The following is a 26,293-nucleotide window of genomic DNA, read 5'->3' as shown; positions in this document are numbered from 1 at the left end:
ACTAGCTAGACCCATGAAACTATGAATTTTTGACATGATAGTGGGTGTGGGCCAATCTACCATTGCTTGAATCTTCATAGGGTCTAAAAAGATACCCTCACCTAATATGATGTGCCTTAAGTATTGTATCTCTAATTAAAAGAAATCACACTTTGCCGAGTTGGCATAAAGTTGATTATCTCTCAAGCACTGCAAAACTAAATGTAGATATACCTCATGCTCCTTCTAAGATCTAGAATATATTAGTATATAATCTAGGAACATGAGTAAAATTATATCAAAATAAGAATTGAACACTCAATTTATAAGACACATGAAAAATGATGGAGCATTCATTAACCCAAAAGGAACTATTGTGAACTCATAGTGCCCACAACGAGTTCAGAAGGTGATCTTATGAATATTAGTATCCTTAATATGAAGCTGATGGCGTCCTGACTTAAGATCAATCTTGGAGAATATTGCAACTCCCTCAATTTGATCAAATAAATTGTCAATCCTTGGTAAAGGATACTTGTTCTTTATTGTCACTGTGTTCAACTATCTATAATCAATACAAAGGCACAATGAACCATCCTTCTTCTTCACAAAGAGCACTGGAGCTCCCCATGGTGATACACTCAGTTAGATACTACCCTTATCCAAAAGGTCCTCAAGTAGGTGCAACTCACTCAATTATTGTGTTGTCATACGATAAGGAGCTCTAGAAATAGGCTCCACTCTTGGAATGAGATCAATGTCTTTGGGGGCATTCCTGAAATCTCACTTAGAAAGACATCCACATATTAATGTAGAATAGGGTGGTCTATAGTCTTTCTCGTAGGGTCTTCTTCTTACATCTCACTTATTGTGATAGAAAATACTTGACATCCCTTTTGAAATCTCTACTTTAATTGCATATTGGATATCATCTGTAGAGATATGCACCTTTGTATCTCCACAATCTCCACATCCTTCCCTTGATCATACTCACACACAGTGGTCTTTTTTCTATAGTATATACTTGCTATATGAGAGCCAAACCAATCCATACCTAAGACCACATTGTAGGAGCCAAGAGGAATAATGTGAAGATCAACTAACATCACAAACCCTCCTAAGCTTAGTTCACACTTCTAAACTAAAAAATCTATGGAAACCCTAGTACTTGAGGCTAGTTCCACTTGCCAACCCAGATCTTTCATAACTGCTTCTAGCTTACACTTAGAAACTAATGATGGTGAAGTAAAAGAGTCTGTGGCATCTGAATCAAACAATACAGAGAGAAGTGTGCCTCAGATAGCTCCCATAGTCTCAACCATAGTCCCCTGATGGTCTTCTTGATGGTGATCCACTGCCACAAATACCCTATCAACTGTACCTACATCTCCAAATGTGGGCTCAAATTCTACTGGCCTAGAACCTAAATACTAAGATGCACATTATGGACAATGGGCTACAATGTGTCCAAATTGCCCACAAGAGTAACATCCTATGCCTCTGCCAAATCCCCTTCCTATTGGAGGTGCACTCGACTGATGGTCACTATCCCTACTAGCAAAAGACTAGTTTCTCTATGTAGGCTAAGTGTTCTAATTTTTCCTATTGCGATGTGCATTGCGATAGTTCTTATAGTTAGAACCACCACCACCACTCTGTGCTTGAGGGATGATCCCTTCTTTTGTTGTTACTAAGGTTGTTAATGGTTCTAATTCCCCTTAAGAAAAGGAGGTTTCCTATTCCCACCTGAGTTGTGGTCTTAGGTCCTAATACTGTAGGTGCTCCCACAAAACCCCCATATCCTAGGTTAACACTCTGCTCTACAAGATTGGATCAATGTACCACATCTTTTAGGGTTTTAGGCTCAAATACCTTAACACCCCCAACTAGAAAGTTATTCAAGCCTCAGATGAAATATTGTGCCAACTGTGTTGGGTTATCACTAATTCTCAAAAAGGGCATGAGCTCATAAAATTTGTGCTCATACTCTACTCAATCATAGTGAACTATCTCAGGTTGTGGAATTTATCTGCTCCATGTTGGTTCCATTACTCTAGTAGGAATCACTCACAAAAGTTTTCTAAGAATAAATCCCATGTGACATTATTCATGTTTATGACCAACTTCTTCTCTTTGATAGTCCACCAAGTGGCTCCAAAAAGTTCCTAGTTGGTAATGGAAAACCTCTCTTTGCCATTAGTGTCAAAATCCTAAATATCAAAAACCTTGTCAAGAGAAATAAGCCATTGCTTGGCTACATAACTTTAACCTAACCCATTAAAGGGTTTGACCTTGGACCTCTGAAGGTCCTTCATCTAATAAGCTATAATTAATCTCTATCCATCCCTCTAAGGGCTCCTAGACCTAGGTCTATGCTCATGTCCTACCTAATGTGCTCCATCCTAACCATGAATAGGAGGTAGGTGATCAATGATGGTTTTTATCATTTGCCTTAGGTCAACCTCCTCAGAGTCAACGTGCTACTCTCTATGGTTCTCTTCCTAAATAGGGCCTTCATGGATAGACTCATGTACAATAATGTTTCTACCTCATCCACAACTAAGGTTATGACCTCTAACAGAAGATCTCATCCCATATACCATCCTACATTAATATCCAAGATACAAGATGATATAATAACCATAAAACTTACTACTATAAGGTATATATAAAAGAAACATGTTTTGAAAAGAGTAACAGTTCAATTTTTAGTTTTTCCTAATTTTAGGTTTAAGTATACTTCAATTTTGAAGTCTAAAAGTTCAAGTTTGAAAATATACAACTAAAAGTTTAAGTTCCATTTTCGTTCAACTAGTTCAAGTTTCAATTTGAAATAGATAGACATAGCAGTTTAAATTTCATTTTAGTTCAATCAGTGGCATTCCAAAATGCCCAAAGCTCCCAATGTAGAACTCAGGCTGTAATACTAGATGTAACGCCCCACTAAGGGATCCAAAAGAATTAACCTAAAGTTTAACTAAGTTTTCCAAACATTTTTTTAAAGAAATAATAACATACATGTCAAACATAAAGTAGTGGAAGCAATAGAATACAATCATATAGAAGCAAACATCACAGATTACATTCCTTAAGGATCCCAAGACGTTGAGTCACATGTAAATTTAAATAATACTAAGTCTAATAAATACCACATCCACATGAAAGAATAATTACAAGTCCAAGTCCATTTAAATAATATACATTTTTTTCGAATGCCATGTGGCAATAAATTTGGAATGCACAATCATCCACTGTACATGTCCCATTATATGAAAGGCTAAAAGAATATATATTTATAAAAATATTTTACATCATCCCTTTCAGATCCATGAAATAAATATAATATAGTAAGTAAAGATCATTCCCTTAAAAGATATAACCATCCATCATAATGCACAAAGATAGAATGAAAGGAAAAGTAGACAAGAAACTCTAGCTACAGCAACAACAGACGGATCTCAAGGGTAAGAGTAAAAAGCACTACCACCTGACTACATGGTAACCCAAAAAGGCCCGCTCCCACCGTGTTGAGGAGATAGTCTCAAGTCCCAAATAGGACATCAATCCAAAAATTGAAAAGTAATATCTAAGTCAAGGAAACCTTGAAAGTAATCTAACTCAAAGGTTCCAAGATAAATTGACATTTAGAACCAGAGGCAAACATAGACACATAGGAAATCTACCGTGTAAGTGGGCAAGTGTCATCACATGAATCAATGCTAGAGTTACCTTGGCAATCTAACTTGACCCTAGTCCCCTAGTGACTCTATTTGGCACTAGTATCCTCTCGTACTGACAAGGCATACTAATGATACATGGTCGCAACCAAGCATTCTCTCTACTCCCATCCTAGTCTATACTAGCACTCGAGGCATGGGAGAGAACATACAAAGACTCTTATTAGGTTCATTTTACTCTCATTTAGTTTTAAACAACTTATTGTGTGTTACCTTGGCATCCACTTTGGTCGACCTCCATTACAAGACACTTCTTGACATTACATATAGTTAACCTACCCTAAGCTCATAAAATCACAAATCAAATAATTATTGTATTTAACCTCAGTACTATACAAGTGACAGGAAAGCATCAAAAGATAATTCACAATAACCCATCACTTCTTTACAAGCAACTAGAAAACATCCCAAAAATATTGATCAAAGACTCAAAAAGGTTAAGTCAAATATTTCATAACATTCATCTTGTTATACCAAAAGGACACTAAAAACAATAAAAAATGATGTAGGAGCATCCTGGGTTGCCTTGTTATCCTACTCATTTTTGTTCATTCTACAGTTGGTGCCGAGTTACTGTAGCACTCTTCATGTGCCAAGTTACTGTAGCACTCTTCATGTGTCGAGTTAATGTAGCACTCTTCATGTGCTATGTTACTGTAGCACTCTTCATGTGTCGAGTTACTATAGCACTCTTCATGTGCTGAGTTACTGTAGCACTCTTCATGTGCCGAGTTACTGTAGCACTCTTCATATGTCGAGTTACTGTAGCACTCTTCATGTGCCAAGTTACTATAGCATTCCTTCATGTGCCAACTTACTGTAGCACTCTTCTTGTGTAGAGTTACCCAGTGTATGTCGAGTGCCAGTTTTGGAAAGCTTTCTTTTGCCAAGTAATCTGTGTCTAGTTCCTATTTAGGCCGACTTTGTTCGCATTTAATTTTGGTATAGGTAGTTTTATTTGCTGAGAGTCGACTTGTGGCTTCTCTATGTTCTAGAATGTTCTGTAAGCCATTTTGGCAAGTATATATAGAGTATTTAGGCTTAGGTTTAGGCAAGTTTTTGGGAGAAGAAGTTTTTGGAAGAAGATTGGAGGGCAGAACTGAAAGTGTGAATTTGTAGTTGGATTTTTGAATGTGAATGTATTTGTAATTGGCCATAACCTAGAAGGCCTGACAGCTGGGCATGTATGAAGATATCTTGATGAATCAATAAAAGTAATTCACTCTTCTTCCTCCTTTGGTTGTTGTTCTTTGTGTTCATTTTTGTTTTGTTGACTCTTGCAGGGTGGTTTGGATAGTTGGGTGAGCCTTTGGCCCTAGTTATTCACCCTTTTACCTGCATCAAAAAACAATATAACCAAACTCATGAAAGAGTATACCAACACATTACCATGGTTGAGTTTAAAAGATCAAGATAAAATTAGCATAATACCACAATCACAGAACTCCCAAGCCTCTGGTAGACATCCTAAAATTAGTCAACACTCTAGTCAAGCCAAACCCAAAGCACAAACAACATACAAATAACAATGTAGTTCGTAGTTTGGTTTGATTTTGAAAGCACATAGTTTTGAGTTAACAATAAGGTAAAGTTTTCATTTCAATGTATGTTTTAAGTAGATGAGATTCATAGTTTACCCTTACAATTTAACTTATTCTTATACTTGAATAAAATGCACAACTACCCCTATTCAATTTTAAGTTCATTATACCAAAATAATCTAAGGGTAATTATTTATTTAAATTATTAAAATAACACTTATTGATTTTCAAATAAAATAATTTACAATTTTATTAAAATTAGTATTATTAAAATAATAATTAAATAAATTTAAAACTTCATTGAATAACTTCCATTATTAATTAAACTTAATTAAATTACATTTAATTAAATTAATTAATAGTGATATAAAATAACTATATTAATCTTTCATTAATTATTTATTAAATTCATAATTATTAATAAATAATAATTTAAATTTAATATTATTAATTTTTAGTAAAAATAATTTTTTTAAAATAATAATAAAACAATATTTATAAAACTCGACATATGTTTTAAAGTCCCACTGACCTTAAACCATGTGGTAGTAGATTATACTACTGCTACGAGTAGTAGTGTACCTATTGTTGCTGCTTTGAATAAGCCACAACGGGTACAGAGAGGGCCTGGGGATTCCCCGCACCCTCTCAATAATAATTGATTTTTTTTTTCGTTTTATTTTGTTTTATAATAATTTTTTTTATAAATTTAAAAACAAAAACCCTTCCACCATTTTAATTGATTTTTTTAATAACAGTTCTAACAATTCACTAATAGGGCAAATATGACAAACCATACAAATTTTCAATATAAAATTTCCATTCCATTCAAAACCCTTCCTAGTTTAATTTTTAATTTTAAATCTAATGATATTTTAATCTCCATGTATGCAAAAGAACCTACATGCATACCAGTAATTTCTAAAATACAATATTTAAGAATTCATCACAATGAACTTCAAATAAACAATTCACAGTCATGAAGAAGACATAAATATTTGAATAATGTAATTAACTAGGTGATCAAAACACGAGGATCTACCTAGTTCTAATGCTAGTTCTCAAAACCTTCTCTCTAAAAAATTCCTTCTCCAAAAATTCACTGTCCCTCAAAAATGGACCCTCAAATGCTGATAAGGAGTTCTCTCCATAATTCGAGGCACTAATTGTGTAATCATCCGATAGGACTCTTTGCTCACAACTTTTTAACTCCTTATTAACTTTTTCCAAATTTTATGCACACTTTATACAATTTTAAATATCTTTATTTAAATTTACTTGCCTTCTCTTTTTAATTAATTTATTAGATTTTACTCTCATGCATACTTTGTGTAATTTTAAAAACTTTTTAATAAATTAATATATTTTTCATTCTTTAATTTATTTTCGAAGCATTAATCAATAAAATATTTATTAAGTAATAATAATATTTAGCATTTATTTACAAATGATCTCCTAAATATATTATTATTAAATTAAATAAATATTATTATGCTATAAAATTAAACTATAATTTTATCTTTAAATTTAATTATTTTTATTTAATTAATTCCCAATTAATTAAATATTATTAAATAAAAATATCATAATAATTTTCCATTAAATTAGATCATTAATTTAATCTTTTAATTAGACTTAATTTATAGAAAAATCACTAAAGACCTATAGGACGAAATACGAAAACTCATCATAAAATACCACATACAAGATCAAACTAAAGGGTTATAATCATGAAGTTATGTCATATGACACATTCAAAAGGTAATCATCTCATATACTTGTCCTAATTTTCTAGGACAAATGGGTTTAAAGGTTAGAATTTGGACTCAAGAATTTATCTCCCCTCTCTTACCATTGAGATAATGCGATAGGGTACGCTCATCTTGGCAATTCGAGGAAGTTGATATCTGGTACCTGCAATCTACATAAAATCCACACATGTACAAGCACATATATACTAAGCTAAATAGGCAATGACAGAAAGTGGTGCATCTTGTAGATCCCGACTAGCAAGTGACTGTACAACTCCCTTCCTTAACCACATCAAAAATGTCATACATAAAGAAAATATACATGCAAACCATAAATATGCAGTATGGGGTAAGTATCCATAAGAAAACATGTATTATAATCCATCTAACTAATCATCATAAAATAACTAAAATCACTATAATAATCATCATCATGCATACATGAAGTAAAGAGTACTAAGTAGTCTCATCATGAAATCAACTGAATATGAAACAATATTTGATAATTTGAAGATAATGCTACTAATCATCAAGCATAAAACTGGCCTAAAATAGTTTGGCAATAATAACAAAATGTAAACTAGGGCAAGCATTACAAAAATCCCAAATCAGGCCACAAGTTAATTTTGGGTCCTAAAACCTAGGGATGTGTTTCCATTGAAAACATGCTACAGTAACATGTTTTTATTGGTGACATGTACCTAACAAAATGGGATAAAAAATTAGATCTTGGGGAGGTGAAAAGGAGTGGGAAGTGGCTTTCCATGATCAACCATAATGAACATTCAGATCTTGAAATCATCAAAATGGGTCTAGTCTTTCTAATAAATAATTGAATCATGGTTGCTAACTTTTAAGAACAATACATATATGCCCCACTTTAACAAGTGTACAAGAAAAAATATTCTTACATAAAAGTAAATCATTTTAGAAGAAAAATCTTATCAAGGTCAAGGAGACAGAGAAACATCAAACCCCTAAGTGACTTAAGTCTTCATCAAATCCAAAACCAAGATAAGTGAGGTATCACTTGAAAGAGAGAATAAAGAAAGGAAGAAAGAAAGAAGAATTATCACTTCATAGTAAGGTACTATATTACTTTGGACCTACTACTTTTATCAGCCTTTTTTATGATATTGACTCAAAACCTCTTCAAATCCTTCTCCTCTATCAATGGTTGGACAAATGGTTATAATTCTATAATAGTTTATTCTCTAAATTTTATAAGTACAACTTGATGTGGCTGATTTCCAATTAATTAATTTTTGATATTTTTCATATAAAGTGGGGTATTCTCTTAACCAAAGAGAAGAAGAGGTGCCTATTGGATATTCATCACCATGTCATACCCATGAGAAATCATGAATTAGATACAACATGCACTATTTTTTTCCTCATAACCATGAGAATAAAGCATAGCTACAATGATCAAATTAACTATTGCACATACAATTTGAAAACTATGAAATCATACATACAAAAAACTAGTGATTGAAAAAACATCTACAAAACAATGTGAATATGATAAAGTGCAATCAATAATGACTCTTAGATCATCTTAGAAATATAGGATCATAAAAACATATCTTCACAAATCTATAATTAATTGATTTCACCCTTCAATAATTCATTCAGTCAATTGTAAACCATAAGTCTAATAATGAACAACAATCATTATTCTATCTTCGAAACTCACTTAATTATCATAACAATGGGGGAAACTAGATCAAAATTATTGATCCTTCTGTTGAGTTTGAAAGAATAATAAGTACTCTTTTCTCCTACCCGAGGAAGTTACAAAATGTGATTCTTGAGAGTAACGACAATGAAAAAAATGACAAATGTTCACTACAACTAATAAGCATACAAAAAATAAAATATAAAAGGCTATGTTTCCTTTTCACCTTTCTCCTTTTTCTCTCCTTTACTAGTTATCTCCTATGTCTTCTTGTACTGCCTCATTGCTATCAAAACTCATGTCATCTCTCTGACATGATGAAATTATCACTTATTACCATGCAATAAATATGGTTCTCTTTTTATTATTGAATCTTCTCAAATAATATTTGGTTTCATGATCAATTGTGGATAATAATATACCAATAGTAGCGAGCTTCTGAAGTTCTACTCTATGATAAACCACATGGCTAAAAGTATTATCAATATCCTTCTAATATGAATCTTTTATCACTTCAATTTCAATCACATCCTAACCTTTTCCCTAGTGTGAAGAACAAGCTAAATTTGTGAAACATTTCTCTAGCCATGTGATGTATTCTTTAATATCATTCATTAGTTTTTTTTCATATTTTTTAGATTATTCACAATGTTTTCCCTCTTAAGGGATAAGGAGAACATCCAATTTTGTAGTGATTCATTTGAGAATATCCAGAGGCTAACAACATCCTTGTAATAAGCACCAAGGAAACTAATGAGATGAAAACCTCTAAAATTCAAATCTTGGACTTAATCTCTACCTATTAGGCCCATGTGCATGTTCTCCTATAAATTTGTAATCAAGGCTTGGTTGGAATCATGGGTGGATATAAAACATTAAGAAGAGAGGAAAGGGGAGTGATTTAAAAAAAAATGTAATTAGAGAGGTGAACAATTGTGGATTGAAGCTTATCTTTTTCATATTTCATCTCATCTAATCTCTCCTTGACTTGTCAATTAGTTAAGTCCCACATGTTAATTGTACTATTATGTCAAAGTGGACCCATGTCAAACTTTTTTACATAAAAATCAATTGGGTATAATTGAAGAATCCTATCTAAAGACATAGCTTGTGCTACCTCCATCATCACATGACCATTTTCTAGATCCTTTCCCAAAGAGGCCAATATGCTAGTCTTCTACATTTTATTTGGAGGTAGGGACCTCTTCAAAATTTGGGAAATTATATCCTTAGGAGGAATACTATCTTCTTTTCACTTCCTATTCTTCTCAATATTTTTTCTAGCCATGTGGGTGTTGTTAAGATTTCAGATGAATATATGAGGCTATCCAAATAAAATAATTTCCTCACTCCAAGAGGAGTACTCTTCTGACTAGAGGAAAAAGGAAAATCAAGTGCATTTGGAGGAGCAGAGCTCATGGGAGCCTTCCCTAGATCTTCTTAGGATTTTGGTGGTTTCTCCTATTGCAGATCCTTGGGATTCTTATCTTGCAACTTCTTTAGGGGTTACACCTGTATATTCATATCTTTCCTCTCAACTTCTTTCTTCTCTACCTCTTTTTGTGGCACCTAGCTAATTTTTGAAATATGCCCACTTCCATAGGTAGTAGGAATGCCTAGATTCTTCTCGAGTGGTTGATCTCTTGCTCCTATAGCCTTAAGGAAACTAGAGCATATGTGAACACTATGGTAGGTCTAACTATGGATCTAGGAGCACTTTGAGTGGGAGAAAAAACCATACTTTATTTCTCCCATCTTCTTCCACTCTACCTAGTCTCTGGTTCTTTTCAATATGGTTGTTTTCCTTTTAAAAAAATGGTTAATTTTATCCCATCAAATGATATGAGCTTCAAGGTAATGCCCTTTAATGTACTCACATAACAAGGTAGTTGTAAATTTGACCCATCATCAATTGCACCCTCAATGTCAAACCTAACATGATAAAATTTAATTTGATCAACTATGAGGTGTGACCAGGACCTTTCTCTCTTGTCCATATCATGTACACAATTTTCCCATAAATGTTCCAATGTAGAAATATGATGTTATGCCAATCCCCATTGCAAGTTGTCTTTTACAAAATTTACAAGGTCAAAATGAGGCCTCAAAACCTCATACTTCTCAAAAGGGTATCTAAAATTTGATGTCTTAATCATATTCATGGCATGAGAAATATATTCACATGAATATGTTCCAATAGAAATAGGAAACTTGTTTGCATCCTTATGTCACTCATCACATCTTAAGTTAGCCTTAATAATTTTTCTACATAACTCTATCAGTATCATCATATCATTTGGATATCTTAAAAACTTATATGGGAAATCATGAAATACACCTATCCTACAATATGTGATATTTGAGTATTGGGTAAAATAGCTACCAAACTTTATGATTATCATGAAAATTGTAGGGGAGATTCTCCACTCAAGATATCCTTGTAGTTCCTAACACAAATTCATGGAGAAGGCATTGCTCACCCTTCTAAAATATGCAAAGATCCTATATAATTGTAGGATGGGGTAGAAATATATATATATATATATATATATATATATATATATATATATATTTGAATATGTCTACTTAATATTCCTCAACATTAGGAAAACTCAACCAAATTTGGGTATATACCAAGCTATAGATAATATATGATGAAATAAAGAAAGAAAATGAATACTTTGTGGTCTTCATCATCTTAGATATCCTGTCATTGAAAAGTTGTACCTAATAAATATATATCCTTAGCATTGATTTTTTTCACAATCAAAAACCACTATTCTTCAAAACTTAGGTCCTCTCCATTTTCTCATATTCTATAAAGAAAACCAAAATGTACACAACCTCTCTTTTTAGATTGGTTCCACAAAGTTTTTTTAGAATCTTGGATTAAGCAAACCACCTTGTTTGGAATCATTCGATTGATATCAAACCTCTTCATTGTGATTTTTTCTCACTAAAAGTAGAAGAAATCATAACAAAGTTCTATTTTGTTTCTTCCACTCTCCTAGGGAGGGAAATTAATTCTAAATTATCTTTGTGTCTAATGTGATCAACATTTCATTATTAGGCTTCTTTATCTTATCAATATTAGGGTCAAACCTTTCTATGCATTTAATTATGAGTTTTTGAGATTGGATGACTATAGGGAAGCTAATTTCTCAGATCAATTAACTCTCTACTAATTTCTATGTGATGGGGTGTATGGGGTCATTGGTAATCCTTCTATGAAATTCACCTAAATTGTAAAGACTCAATTTAGCATCACCAGTTTATCTCCATTAAATATCTATGTCATTCAAATGCTCATAACCATAATATTTGAGAACCATCTTTTGTAATACATGGGCAACAAAAGGTTATAGTAGATGTAAGATGTGTTACCATTTTGAGATCTCCATTCTCTTCAATAATGGAATTTCTCACTATAAAGATAATGCTCTATCTCAACCTTCCTTTATATATTTTTATTAGTTTGAGTCAATTTGGGATCATTGACAGACAAAAGAAATTAATTGCACTAAAATCTAAACAAATATTACCTATTATCCATCATTTTTGGTATTAAATAATCTTTATTTTAGTAGGTGGCCATATATCAACTAAATTTTGAATAGTATACAAAGCCTTTAGAAATTCAAGATTGGGCTTTTATAACATCAAATTTTGATTTGAGCACTTAAGTTCTTTGCATACTGATATTCAAACAATACTTAGTCTCATAATGATTTCCTTTAGATCACATCAATCATTCTTATTGCATTATGGACTGAATCCCTTGGAATCTAATGATCATTACTAGCTTTGATCCATTTTGGAAATATACTGATGTACTTCTAATGGTACCAAATTGACAACATTTCTTCTTTTAACATTGGTTCAATCTAGTAGATAGAGTGATGAATTCCTGATTATCACAATCTTCAATCTTCCAATAAGTATTCTTCACTTTATTTGAAGATCACCATTCTCTCCTCTTCAGGAAGCTTTCCACTTAAAGAATATCTCATTTAGGCTCATCTTCAAGATTTTATAAATTCTACCACTAAGCCCCTATTTCTAATCAGCTTTGGAAACTAGAGAATTAATTTCCCAAAATGAAATATTTAGTGTTTTTGGAATTTAAAACTTTGACTTCGATCATGATGGGATATGACAAGAATTAAGTCTAAAGAATAGAGATCAACTTAATTAATGAATATTGGCTCTTAAGAAGCCATTTCTTGAATAAACACACAAGCCACATATATGCTAAGAAGCCAAAACCCCAAATCCTAACTGATACAGAGTGTTATAAAAACTCAACATTTATAAATTTAAGCATAAAAATTAATTTTCATTGAATCTAAAATCTAAAGGCTAGTTCTACTCCCAGTGACTAAAACATTAAAGAAAAACATATGAAGGAACAAGACTACAAAAGATGGCATTGAAGTCTAGCAAGTTGTATTATGCTAATCAACCTATCAAAGAGGATCAATCCTTAAGGAAAGCATTACCTTTGTTAAGGATCTAAAAATGGTGATCAAACCTAAGGACAAAATTTAATTGAAAGAGAATAAGATCAATCCTTAAGGAAAGAATCATTTCTATTAAGGGATCAAAAAAAGGAGTATCAATGCTTAAGGAAAACATGTTAAGATACCAAGGGCACACTCACAAAAAGGAGGGGGTTGAATAAGTTGTACAATAACAATTGGTCCATAAAACCATTCACCACAAAAAAACCTAAGATTTAAAATATAAATATTAAAGTGAAGAAAGAAACACCACCATAACACATAACACCATATTTTTATACATGGAAACTATGTTAGGGGAAAAAACATGGTGGGGATTAAATCGACTATATAATATACTAGTATATAAAACTTGTCAAAAGTACAATGGCATGTGAAAAATTAAAGCTCACTACTTAGAGATCACTTCTCAAAGATACATAAGAGAGAGAGATAACCCTAAGAGTATGAAAAATGAACCAATCCTATAACAGACAACAATCCACTTTGGACAATAATTTAGTATATTATGAGTTATTTGATATGATCTTTGATATGCCAATACAACTCCAATGAAGTACATCAACACTGCAACTCAACACATTCCACTCCTACCTCTACTCTCAATCAAATATTTGACATGCTTGCACACCTTCACATCTCATACACTCATTGTAATGTTTATTGGTTCAAATACAAAATATTTTCATCTTCTTATACAATACATCAACATAGAATTGAGTAATCCAATATTAAGACTAGAACTGCAATATTGCATCACAATAACCAATGTTATCCGAGATATGTTAGTTAGGACATAGCTAGGACCCAAACAAATAATTTCAAACACACTTGTATCATAGCATGATCTATAAATCCATCACAACATTCTAACCAAGTCGACAAGAAATACATCAACAAGCTTCATGAAATATTCTAAATCCTATCACATAACCACTATTATCCAACAACAAGAATAAGACACCATTAATTAACAATAACAAATATAATTGAATATAATAACACCAATAAAAATATCTCTATTTTTGAATCCACAAACAAATCAACACTGCTAATCATGAAAAACACTACACAATATATGTCATAAAAGAAATGTCTTTCACATCTTGAAATAATAAACTACTCTAATTGAGGACCCATATCCAAATCCTAAGAATACCACCAAGATAGCCACAAGAAATATTGCACAACTGATCAACACCAAACCAAATATGACACTATCATCAAAAGATTAACTAGAAAAGGCACATAACAAAAAATGCTAACTCACTCAAATATCAGCATCAAAGACTACAATAAAAAAATAATGAAACACAAATACACATGAATTCATTTTCAATTATGCACCATTTTATTGTTAATACAAAAATAATATTGATCGAATCTCTCCACATAATAGTCTACCAACACTGTCAGGAAATGAAATATGTTGACATCAAGGGAAAAATATTAATGCCATAACAATTAATGCAATCTCCTTTGTCAAAATCCCAACAAAATCCAATAAAAACATTGTCTCCATTAAGGGATAAAATTAAAAGATGAACATAAGGAAAACATTGCCTCTATAGCCATCTACATGAGAGATTGCATTGAATCATTATGTATGTGTGTTCAAAATATGAAGCAAGGAGAAAAGTGTATTCCCCATTGTTAAAGTGATTTCAAATGCCTCAATGAGATAAATGGAGTGAATGAACCATACATTCACCCAAAAGAAATGTTTCCACTATGAGATAGCCCACAAAAAGAAAAATCAAGGGAATTGAAAACATAAAAAATAAAGTGCAGAGAAGGGATCTACTAACTCCTGGCTTAGTATAATCATATGATAAGACATGAGATATTATATGAAAATGAAACATTATCATTCTCCAAAGATTGAATAACTACAAACACAATGGAATGTTAGGTAAGAGATACGAAGAAGTGTCTTTTGGGCCAACATCATAGAGACCAAAAAAATAGGTAGCTACTATTTTACATCATCCTTGATAAGACAACACTAAGGCACATTTATGAATATTAATGACTAAATGACATAACATGTAACAACACATAAAATAAGTGTGATAAAAATAGAGGACTCTCACATTGTGCCAATAGAGTAACGCATTAATCTAAAGAAATAAATAGCACATATCAAGAAGAAATTCATGGGGAAGAACATTACAATCTCTTTCCACCCATCTTAGTTTATAATGTTTAAGAAGGCGGACAAATCACAAGAGGAGAAACATCAGGTAGTGTATATCGAACAATAGCCATTTCTAAACAAGGATCTGTTATAAAGATGGGTAAATTTGCTCGATACAAGGATTTATATATATTTGTTATGAAAAAATAGCTAATAAATCATGATCCAAATCAATAAGCTCATACACATCATTAGAATCACTAGGATGAATATCATCACTAGCTACATTGGGAACATCAAAAGAATTATCATCAAGAGTATCTTCTCCATCTAAATTAATTGTGATACAATCCAAGATATGAACTATGTATTATCATATATTTTATTTCATTTTTTTCAAGTTTACTTCATCATTTTGTTCAAACATAGGCTGATTGACATGAATCAAAGCATCATTAGGTGTTTTGAGTGATGAAAGGCTTCAGGAAATATGTTGATGGGTTCTAGAAAAATGTTTATGATGACGATCACAAGAACAATAGTTACACTTTGTTTTGATGGAAATTTTCTTGGGTTTAAGATCAACCAACATCAATAATAATAATAAAAATTAGGAGGAACAATAGAAATAATTTCACTAGGTTGAGAGATAACATGGCTAAAATGTTTCTAAGATATAGGAGATTAAATTGAAGTATATTGGGAGGTTAGGGAAAATTCCACATCCACAAAAGGGAGATAGAGCATCCTTAGGATTTATATGCTCAAATTATTTTTGCTTTGTAGTTTTAATATGATTGAAAGAGATTTTATCTATGAGATTGAACTAGTCAAGGCACAAAAGGCCAAAAAGAATCAAGGTCAATAGACTCTCAAGGCCTCAAAAGTTGATATAGGCTATGACCTTAACAGTCATTATTTTTCCATTATGGGGAAATTTTAAGCACTTATATATATGAGAGGCTAAAAATTTCAAGTAAGAAAACCAAGTTTCACTTGGAACTAATTGGAAGTTGAGATGATAATAAACATAACATCTAAAGTTCTACCACCGAATCCAACATGAAATTACATATATCCATGAGTAGGATAAAGGACACCATTGCATATTTGGATCATAATATCAAATTTATTATAGAAATCATGTTTCAATTTTTAGTTGAGAAGATGCTATTCAATTATCACATTCACCATACAAGTAGGGTTAATAAGATTACCCCAAGAATATAGGTCATTTAGAATTCGCAACAATGTAAATGGGGCTATTAATTACTTTACTATATTACTAGGGTCAGTGGTAATACAAAGATTAGGCTCAACATGATAAATGAGGTTGACAACATTATTGACTTCAGTAAACTTATCATTACGGTCAAAAACATGGGTGGAAGAAGAAGGAAAATATTAAGTAGACAAAACATCGTTGGTTGAATGAGATAATAAGGGGTTTGTATAAATTTGTATAGTATGGTTGGGAGGTGCTACAAATTTATTTCCTTGATCATTAATGATATCAATATATATGGTATTAGAATAAATAAGGTATTGGATAATATATTTCAAATGCAAATTCTTTTTAGTATCATGATCAAGTTAATAAGATGGTATATAAAAAAATCTTTATGTTCAAAGGATTTTGGGAAAAGGTTGTTAGAAAGTAAAGTCCACCAAGATAACTAAGGGGAGGGGGGGTGGTTGAATTAGTTATCCAACTATTAAAATACTAATCAACCTTATTAATCCTTAAGCATGTGAACAATATAATCAACAACCATAAGAAGATATACATACACAATAACACTAGATATCTTAACTAGGGAAACCCTTGATCAGAGGAAAACCCTGATGGGGATGGTACCCACAAAATGATGTACTAATATAAAAGATCCTTGTAATAGGATGAAATTTTTTAGGAGCCAATGAAATACATTCACTATATGTTAGTCCCTATTTGGAGAATTTGAATCCCTACTAGGAGATTCCAACCCTGTTAGGAGTTGTAGAAGGCAGATGGACCCAATGTCCAAGCAGCTTCAAGGGCAAGACCACCAAACTCACTATCCAAATAGTCTTTGTATTATTCCTTGTAGAATAATAGAAATGGAATAACTTTATCTTCTCTATCCTCTTGACTAGATTTATCCTCTTCTGATCTCAATACCAGATCACCAATCTCCATCCAAATAATTACTTGGATTGCTTACACACATTTACCAACTTTGCATATCACTTGTACAATTCACACTTCACATATCACAACACACAATTTCTTCACAAGGAAAATAACCTTCCTTTATACCATATCCTCAAAATAATTCCTTGAGTCAGTGTTAAGGCTTTCCCAATTCATTACACTAGGACCTCATTAAGATATTACAAAATATTACATATTTTTGTAATTACAAATCATTTTTGGCTTACAATCTTGACAAATTTCTACACTCATGACCTCACACCTTGTGTACTCACTAAAATCATCATCAAGATGTTTTCTAGCACTATCTAATTGCACTCATCATGATTGTCTCAGTTAAGAGATACAAATCAATCACTGAAAACCGCATATCAAATACTATGTCTACTTGTTAGAATATATAGTCCACCAATATAACTGGGGGGGGTGAATTAGTTATCTAAATAATATCAAAATTATCAACCTTATTAAACTTTAAACATATGAGAAATGTAATCAGAAACCATAACAAGATATTCATACATAATAGCACCAAATATGTTAACTAGGGAAACCCTTGATCAAAGGGAAAACACTGATGAGGGTGGTACCCACAAGATGATGTACTAATATAAATATTCCTTATTAGAGGATGGACCCTATTAGGAATCTATAACAAAATTCAATAAATATTAGTCTTTTTTAGGAGACTTTGAATCCATGTTAGGATATTCTGACCCTATTAGGAGTTGTGGAAGACAGTTGAACCCACTGCCCAAACAGCTTCAAGGTTAAGACCAATGAAGCCACTATCCAAAAGATCTCTATATTATTCCTTGTACAATAATAGAAATGAATAGTACTTCCTTCCTCTGTCCTATCAACTAGACCTTTGCTCCTTCTGACCTTGTAACCAGATCACAAACCTTGCATCCAATGATCCCTTGGATCACTTACTCGCATTCATCAAACACTATGTTCCTTTTCACACTTCACACTCAATATAATACTTGATGCTCTATACAAACAAGGAAAACATCTTTCCTTTATACCATATCTTCAAAAAGATTCCTTGAGTTGGCCTTGAGGATTTCCCAATTAATTATAATAAGATAATTAATTAATTACAATTACAATAGCAGTGTTGGCTCATAGTCTATACAAAACTTCACACGTGTGACACTAAGGCTTGTGCATCCATTGACATCACCATCAAAATGTCCTCTATCACTAGCTGGAAATCATCAACTTATTACATCTCAGATGAAAGATATAATATAAATATTTAGAAACTGCTTTCCAAGCATTTTTTTCTCTGTAATGCTCTTAGTAAATTAGGTACAACTTCTATATGTCTTTGACTTACATGTTGTGCATTAAACCTCATCATCAGGACATAGTTCTAAACATATCCATGTTTGCACATCACCAAAAAAGAAAAACCTTGTTTCTATAGCTAAGATTTCTCTCTACTGCTCTGCCAATCTCGATAGACTTACTAGTATGTTGGCATCAATGACAAACATAGTCATGAATGCAACATGTCAACACTTTCTAATGCTTATGATACTCCCCTAATATAGTTACATCAACATTCATGCTAACATTACTATCTCATGTCAATCTTGAATAACTTCTTATTGGTGTAAATAAGTATTTACTATTTACACTTTGCTTAAGTTTACTTAGGATAATGCATATTCATATTAATTATCATATAAACACCTAGGATTTTGCATATTGATATGAGTTGTAATGTAGATGACACAATAGTTTGCACTCCAATTGAGCACATATTATCTACTACATCTCTTTATGAGATACACCTTTACATTCTTATCCTCTCATTGTTGCACATATATTTGTGCATAATTGAGGATAATCCACTCTTGGTGGACATGTAATTAGTTTTTATGCTTATCTCTTGTATGACTCCTATACATATCATTTTTCCTTTATATACAAGAAACTTCTATGATGCATTCATCCAATTATTTGATTAATTCATTCTCATTTGATTGTATCTTATCTCTCTTGTGCTAGCTCTTGAGCTTCTGGATCTTGTCATTTCATACTTGCCTTAAGAAAATTCTTACATGGTATTAGAGCTATACCAAATTCTTACACTTCTTTCTATCTTTGACTCTTTCTATGAATACTTGTCCATGTTCTCTTTTTGTTACTCTACCAGTCTTCACAAAAACAATACTATGTTGACATCAATGACAAAATAACCATGAATGCAACATGTCTCTCATAAATAATCTATCTAATTCTTAGGATACTCTCCCAAAGGAATACCATCAACACTCATGCTAAAAATCTCCCCCTTTGGCACTAATGAAAACATAGATGAAAAATATCTAAGTTCCAAGAATACCAAATCAAACTCTACTATTGTTCTTGTTCTTCCTTTCTTTTCAAATCCACTTCATCAATCAGATCTAAAACTCATATGAACACTACTCTATCTGTGCTTCATCATTCCTAGGATTTTCATTAGTTGTTCAAACTCTAACTCACAAGAACAATGTAAATGGATGGAAATGAACTGTTCACAACTTCTCCCCCATTCAATGTTTCTCCCCATTGACATTAATAAATACATGAACAATTCTAACCCATACATACATCTCCCACATACTACCAAATGATGTTATCATGTATTCTCTCTCCCCCATTATGCTATAGAATGTTTTTCATAAATACTTCTCCTCATTTCATGTCAATGACAAAGGATTAATTATGTCAATCATTTTCTCCAAGTCTTCAATCAGCTCAAGTGTCCAAAGACACTTTTCAATATCAACTACCAAGAGTCCCTAATGACTCTTCTCATCTCAGATACTCCCCCATATAGGAAGCATCAAAATTTAGTCTAGACAAACAATGGTGCTCTATACCACTGGACTAATTCCCTTTTTGCATCATCTACTCATAAGTAGTCAGGGGCATAACCCCAAGGATACCTTGCAAATACTCAAATGTATCTTTAGGCAAAGGCTTCATAAAGATATCTGTGAAATTATATTTTCTACTTAATTCCTCTAATTTGATCTCATTCTCTGCAACTTTCTCTCTCAAAACATGATACTTAATAGAAATATGCTTAGTTTTAGAATGCAACACATGATTCTTAGACATATTCACTGTACTTGTGTTATCACAATGTATGATAATAGGTTCTATTAACTCTATCCCAATGTCCTTCAATGTCTGCTTCATCCACATGGTCTAATTGTAATTATTTATTGCTGCTACATACTTTGCTTATGTTGTACTCTATGAAATACAATCCTATTTCTTTTTTAGCCAAGAAACCAATCTTCCTCCAAGGAAAAATTATCCACCACTAGTGCTCTTTCTGTCATATATAGTGCTTCCTAATCTACATCAGTATATGCACATAAAGTAAATTCACTTCATCTATCATACCATAGTCCAAAATTAGGCATACCCTTTAAATATGTGAATATTATTTTTATTGTTGCATAATGTGATTCCTTAGGTTCATTTTTAAATCTTGCCACTATCCCAACTATATTGTCTATATCTTATTTGGAGTGAGTCAGATATTGTAAACCTCCAATCATAGATCTATATTTATTTTTCTCAATTATAGGTGTCTCATCTTTTCTAGATAACTTGTGACCAGTTATCATAGGTGTACCGATAGGCTTAAAAATTGCTAGGCAAAATATTTTTAATAAAACTTTCAAAAACTTTGTTTGTGATAAGAACATACTATCACTATTTTGCACAATCTGAAGACCCAAGAATTTTTTTATCTCACCAATCATGCTCATTTCAAACTCATTCTTCATTTCATCAAAAAATGTGTCACTTGCTTCACCATTACTTCCAAATATTATGTCATAATATTACAATGATCAAAAATCCATTCTTAATTTCTCTCAAATATAAGCTACCATATATCGTCCCTTTAACAAATCCAAATTTTGCCAAATATTTGTCCAATCTCACATACCAGGTTCTAGGTGCTTTCTTTAGACCATAAAATTATTTCTTCAATCCACATACCATGTCCTCTTCCTCTATCAAAGGAAATCCTTTAGGCTACTCAATATATAATTCTTCTTCAAGTTCTCCATTCAGAAATGTTGACTTTACATCCATCTCATACACTTTGAACTTCTTACTTGGTGCATAAGCCAATAATATTTTTATTGCTTCAAGTTTGGCAACAGGAGAAAATGTCTCTTCATAATCTATGCCTTCTTACTATAAATATCTTTTGGATACCAATATTTCTTTATTCCTCACAAATTCATCATGTTCATTCATCTTATTTTTGAATACCTATTTAGTTCCTATACCATTCTTGTCTTTAGGTCTAGGAAGGAATTACCATGTCTCATTCTTCACAATTTGATCTAATTCTTCCTTCAGTGCTTGAATCCAATGGTCATCCTTGCATGCCTCATCTACAATCTTTGGTTCAACTTGAAAAATAAAACATTATTCCTCATGTACTATGTTTCTTGTCATAACTCCTTTTTCTTTACTTCCAATAATTTGATTCTTAGGGTGGTTCTTTGTCAAATTTGTGTAGGAGTTTATACTTCAATTCTTATTTCTTCTCTCGGTTCTAATCTCTATTCTTCTCTTTGTTCAATAATTTTAACATCATTATATAAATCATTGTTAGTCTCAAATAAAGCTTCAATATTTTCTCTAATAGGTTTAGGATTATGTTCTTCATCAGGAATATATAATCCAACATTCTTTCTTTAACTCCAGACTTTTCATCGACTTTCACATTTGCACACTCAACACTTGTCTTAGTTATCTAATTAAAACATCTATAATCTTTTCTTTTCAATGAATAACCAAGAAGAATACCTTCATCACTTCTTGTATCAAACTTACCAATATCATCATCTCTCTTTATATAGCACTTACTTCCAAAAAATCTGAAATATTTCACTAATGGTACATGTCCAAACTATAATTCATAGAGAGTCTTGTTTTTACCTTTTCTGATCTTCACTCTATTCATGGTATATATTATTATGTTGACTTCTTCTCTCCAAAATGTCATGGATACATCATTCCCAAACATTATTTCTCTTGTTTCTTTAGTTATAGACCTATTACTTCTTTCAACAATCCCATTTTTCTTAAGATTATTAGGTGCTAATAGTTGTCTCTTGATACCATTTTCTTCACAAAAGATATTAAACTCTCTAGAAGTAAAATTTCCACCTTTATATAATCTCAAACATTTTATCTTTACACCAGATTCATTCTCAACTCTATTCTTGAACAATTTAAATTTTTCAAATGCCTTAGATTTTTCTTTAAGAAATTCTACCTACATCATTCTAGTGAAATCATCAAAAAAAATCATAAAGTTCCTTTCACCACAGAATCCTCTTGTTCTGGTAGGACCACTCAAATCTATATGAACAATCTTGAATTTTTCTATGGCAGTAAACTTTTTTCTAGGAAAAGAAACTTTCTTCTGCTTATCCATAACACATTCTTTGCAAACAACATTAGTAGGTTTCATGATTCTAGGTAGATCTCTAACAACAAATGTATTGTTACTCTTCACAATATTGTCAAAGCTTATATGAAAAAATCTTCTATGTCATAACTGATTGTTATCCACCTTTGCAACCAAGCAAGTCATCTATGTAGGGTTCAATTGGAAAACATTACCTATGAATCTTGTACCAGTTCCAATAAACTTACCATCTTTATCTTTGATAATGCATGTCTTCTTTGTGAAATGCAATTGATAACATTTATCAACTAACTATCCAACACTCAATAGGTTATACTTTAACCCATCAACAAAATAAACATCATTAGTGTTAGTCTTTCCATCAAGAGTAATAGATCTTATTCTAGTGATATGATAAATTGCATTGTTACCAAGTCTAACAATTCCTCTGTCATGATTTCTAAACTTTAAAAAATTATTCATATCTCTAGTCATATGGTGTGAAAACACACTATCTATAATCCAATTAGATATCTTTTCAACTTGTGAAACTAGGGCTTTTTCTTCTCTAATTTCTTTTTCAGGATTTTTTTTTTTTAATAGCCACAAATCCTAATTGATCATCACTCTCACTTTGAACTCTTTCCTTAGACTCATCAACTTCATTTGCATACAAAAAATCTCTAGTTCTTCCTGGCTTGAAATTCTTATATTTTTCTCTCTTTTAGGACACTTAGAAGCATAATGACAAAATTAATTGCAAGTCCAAGATTTAAAAATTATTGTACCATCTAGTTCTCTTCTTACAAGCATGAAAATTCCTTCTTCAATTTTTCTAACCTCCTTAGATCTGGATTTTCTTCATCTAGCATAGTCTACATTAGTGCTTGTACTTCTTGATAAAGAAGGATGAACACTCAATGCACTCAAATTTGTATCCACTCTAGACAATTCTCCAAATTGCTTCAAGCTTACTTTTGTTGCTACCAATATTCCATATAAAGTCTCTCTGGTAATGTTTTTAGTGCAAGGCATCTCATTCCCAATCATCTACATTGTCTATTTGATTGGTGTTGTCAAAGTTTTCAAAATCTTCCAAATAATCTCATCTTCATGTTTAGATCCCTGACAAGACTTAATTCCTACAACAATCTCTAATATTCTACCAATATAACTTCTCACATATTCATCTTCCATCATTTTAGCATCTTGAAACAAACATTTCCAATTTTGTAGTCTAATTATTTTAGCATGCTTATCACCTTCAAAATTAGATTCTAAGGCTACCCAAATTTCATGAGATGTCTCTAAGGATTTAACCTAACTATATCCATTCTTAGGAAGAGCTAAAAATAATGCTTATCTAGAAAGCTATTACACATATACAAATCTCTTTTAGCTTTAGTACATACCTCAAGTTTTCTTTCTTCCACAATCTCCTTTTTGTTTTTTGTCATCAAGCAATAGCCTGGACCCATATATAGAAAATGAGTCTTCATCTTCTTGTTGGTATATCTAAGTTTGTTGTTCTATTAGTGTCAAATATTTAGCCATATAAAAGGCAGAGTCAGACAATCATCACTATGACCAAGCTATTCTATATAGGCTGAGTCATGTAAAGACTTGTAATTAATCATGTATATGTCAATCTCTATAGGAGCCGAACAAGTCTTTGATCATTGAGTACTTACATAAAAGTTGAGTTCCATGAATGTCAAGCAGATAGATTACATAGATGTTGAGTTATACATAATGATCCAAGTAAGTTAAGGTCAAATAACAACAAGAAGAAGAGTTATGATCAAGCATCAGAGATAGTATGTGCCAAGAAACACAGAGTGAAAAAAATGTCTAAAATGGTACAAACTTTGAAGTAACCCATTTTGAGCCAACATGCAAATGACATTTAATGATCATAGAATTTTTTACAATGATTGTTATACATTTTGATGTGGATCACCAATCCCTATGAACTGAGGACAACCAATCAGATGAAGAGACAAAAAGGGAAACATCTAGAAGACTCTACAGATGTCTTTAAATAAGAAAATTCAAAACCTACTTTGATATAGTGGAGATATACATGAGACAAAGGAAGTGAAGTATTATGCAAAGGAGTTATATTTTGGAGGCTTCAAATGAAAGTTATTAAGTAACAGAGTTAGTGCCCTGATGAAGTAGTGAAGGAAAAAGTAAAGATATATCAAATAAGAGATCAAATTAGAGATTGGAAGGAGGACAATTGTAATCAACAATTGTAAGTGTAGACCAAATGATCAAGTACAGAATCAATTTTGGTAGATTGAATCAAGGTAAATCTATTAACAAAATGGTTTAAATATACCTTTGTAAATATCAAGGTAAGCATCAAGAAGCTTACTCACCTCAACAAGGCTCTTTTGGCTAAGAAAATATGGTGTATCTTCATTAGCATAGGGGAATGGAGAGACATTATGGAAAACAAGTATATGAAAAGGCCCTCTAAACAGTTTACCCTCTTCAGCGAAGATATCCCAAGAGGTTTCGTTGTTTGGAATAGTTTTTCAAAAGCTAGGGACTTGGAAAATTCTAGAGTCTCTTGGAAATTGGGAAATGGGGAGGATATCCAATTCTAGTCTAATAGATAGCTTATTCAGGGCCCTCTTATGAACAACCCCAGCTATGAGGTCTGGGTGAATGACTGCATCAACCATTCTAGGTAGAAAGTTACTAACTATAGGAATGACCAGGGATGGATAGACCTATCCATCATCTCTGAAGATCTTAGTCCTATTATGATAATGCTAAACTCTATGGCCCTAAATAACAACAAGGATGAATTGGTCTAGAGAGATAATGCCAATGGGCTATATACTATTGCCTCTAGGTATTCAACCCTTTGGAGATTGAATGAGATTCCTCCTTGGTCAAGCGCTTGGCTTCCTGGCCTCATTCCAAAAATTAATATGTTCTATTGGCTGGCTCTACAAGAAAAAACCCTCACCTAGGATAACCTCATTAAAAGAGGTCATATTATGCGCAGCAGATGTGTGTTATGTAAAGATCAGACAGAGACTAGCAATTATTTGTTCGTTCATTGCTCTTTCTCCAGGGAGGTTTGGGTTTTCCTCACCTAGGACTTGGGCTTCAGCTAGTGTGTGCCTTTTAACCTACTAGATTTCTTCTGTCAATGGAAATGCATGTTCAATAGGTCTGATTTGTAGGAATTAAGTTCTTGGATCCTACCTCATTTCTGTTGGAGCATCTAGAAGGAGAGAAATAACAAAATCTTTAGAGATAAAGAGGAGCCGGCTATAGTGATAGGAAA

This window comes from Cupressus sempervirens, chromosome 7, assembly GCF_028749045.1.
Source record: "Cupressus sempervirens isolate cs-2001-9-10 chromosome 7, ASM2874904v1, whole genome shotgun sequence".
Lineage (NCBI taxonomy): Eukaryota > Viridiplantae > Streptophyta > Pinopsida > Cupressales > Cupressaceae > Cupressus > Cupressus sempervirens.
Note: the sequence above shows the minus strand (reverse complement) of the source record.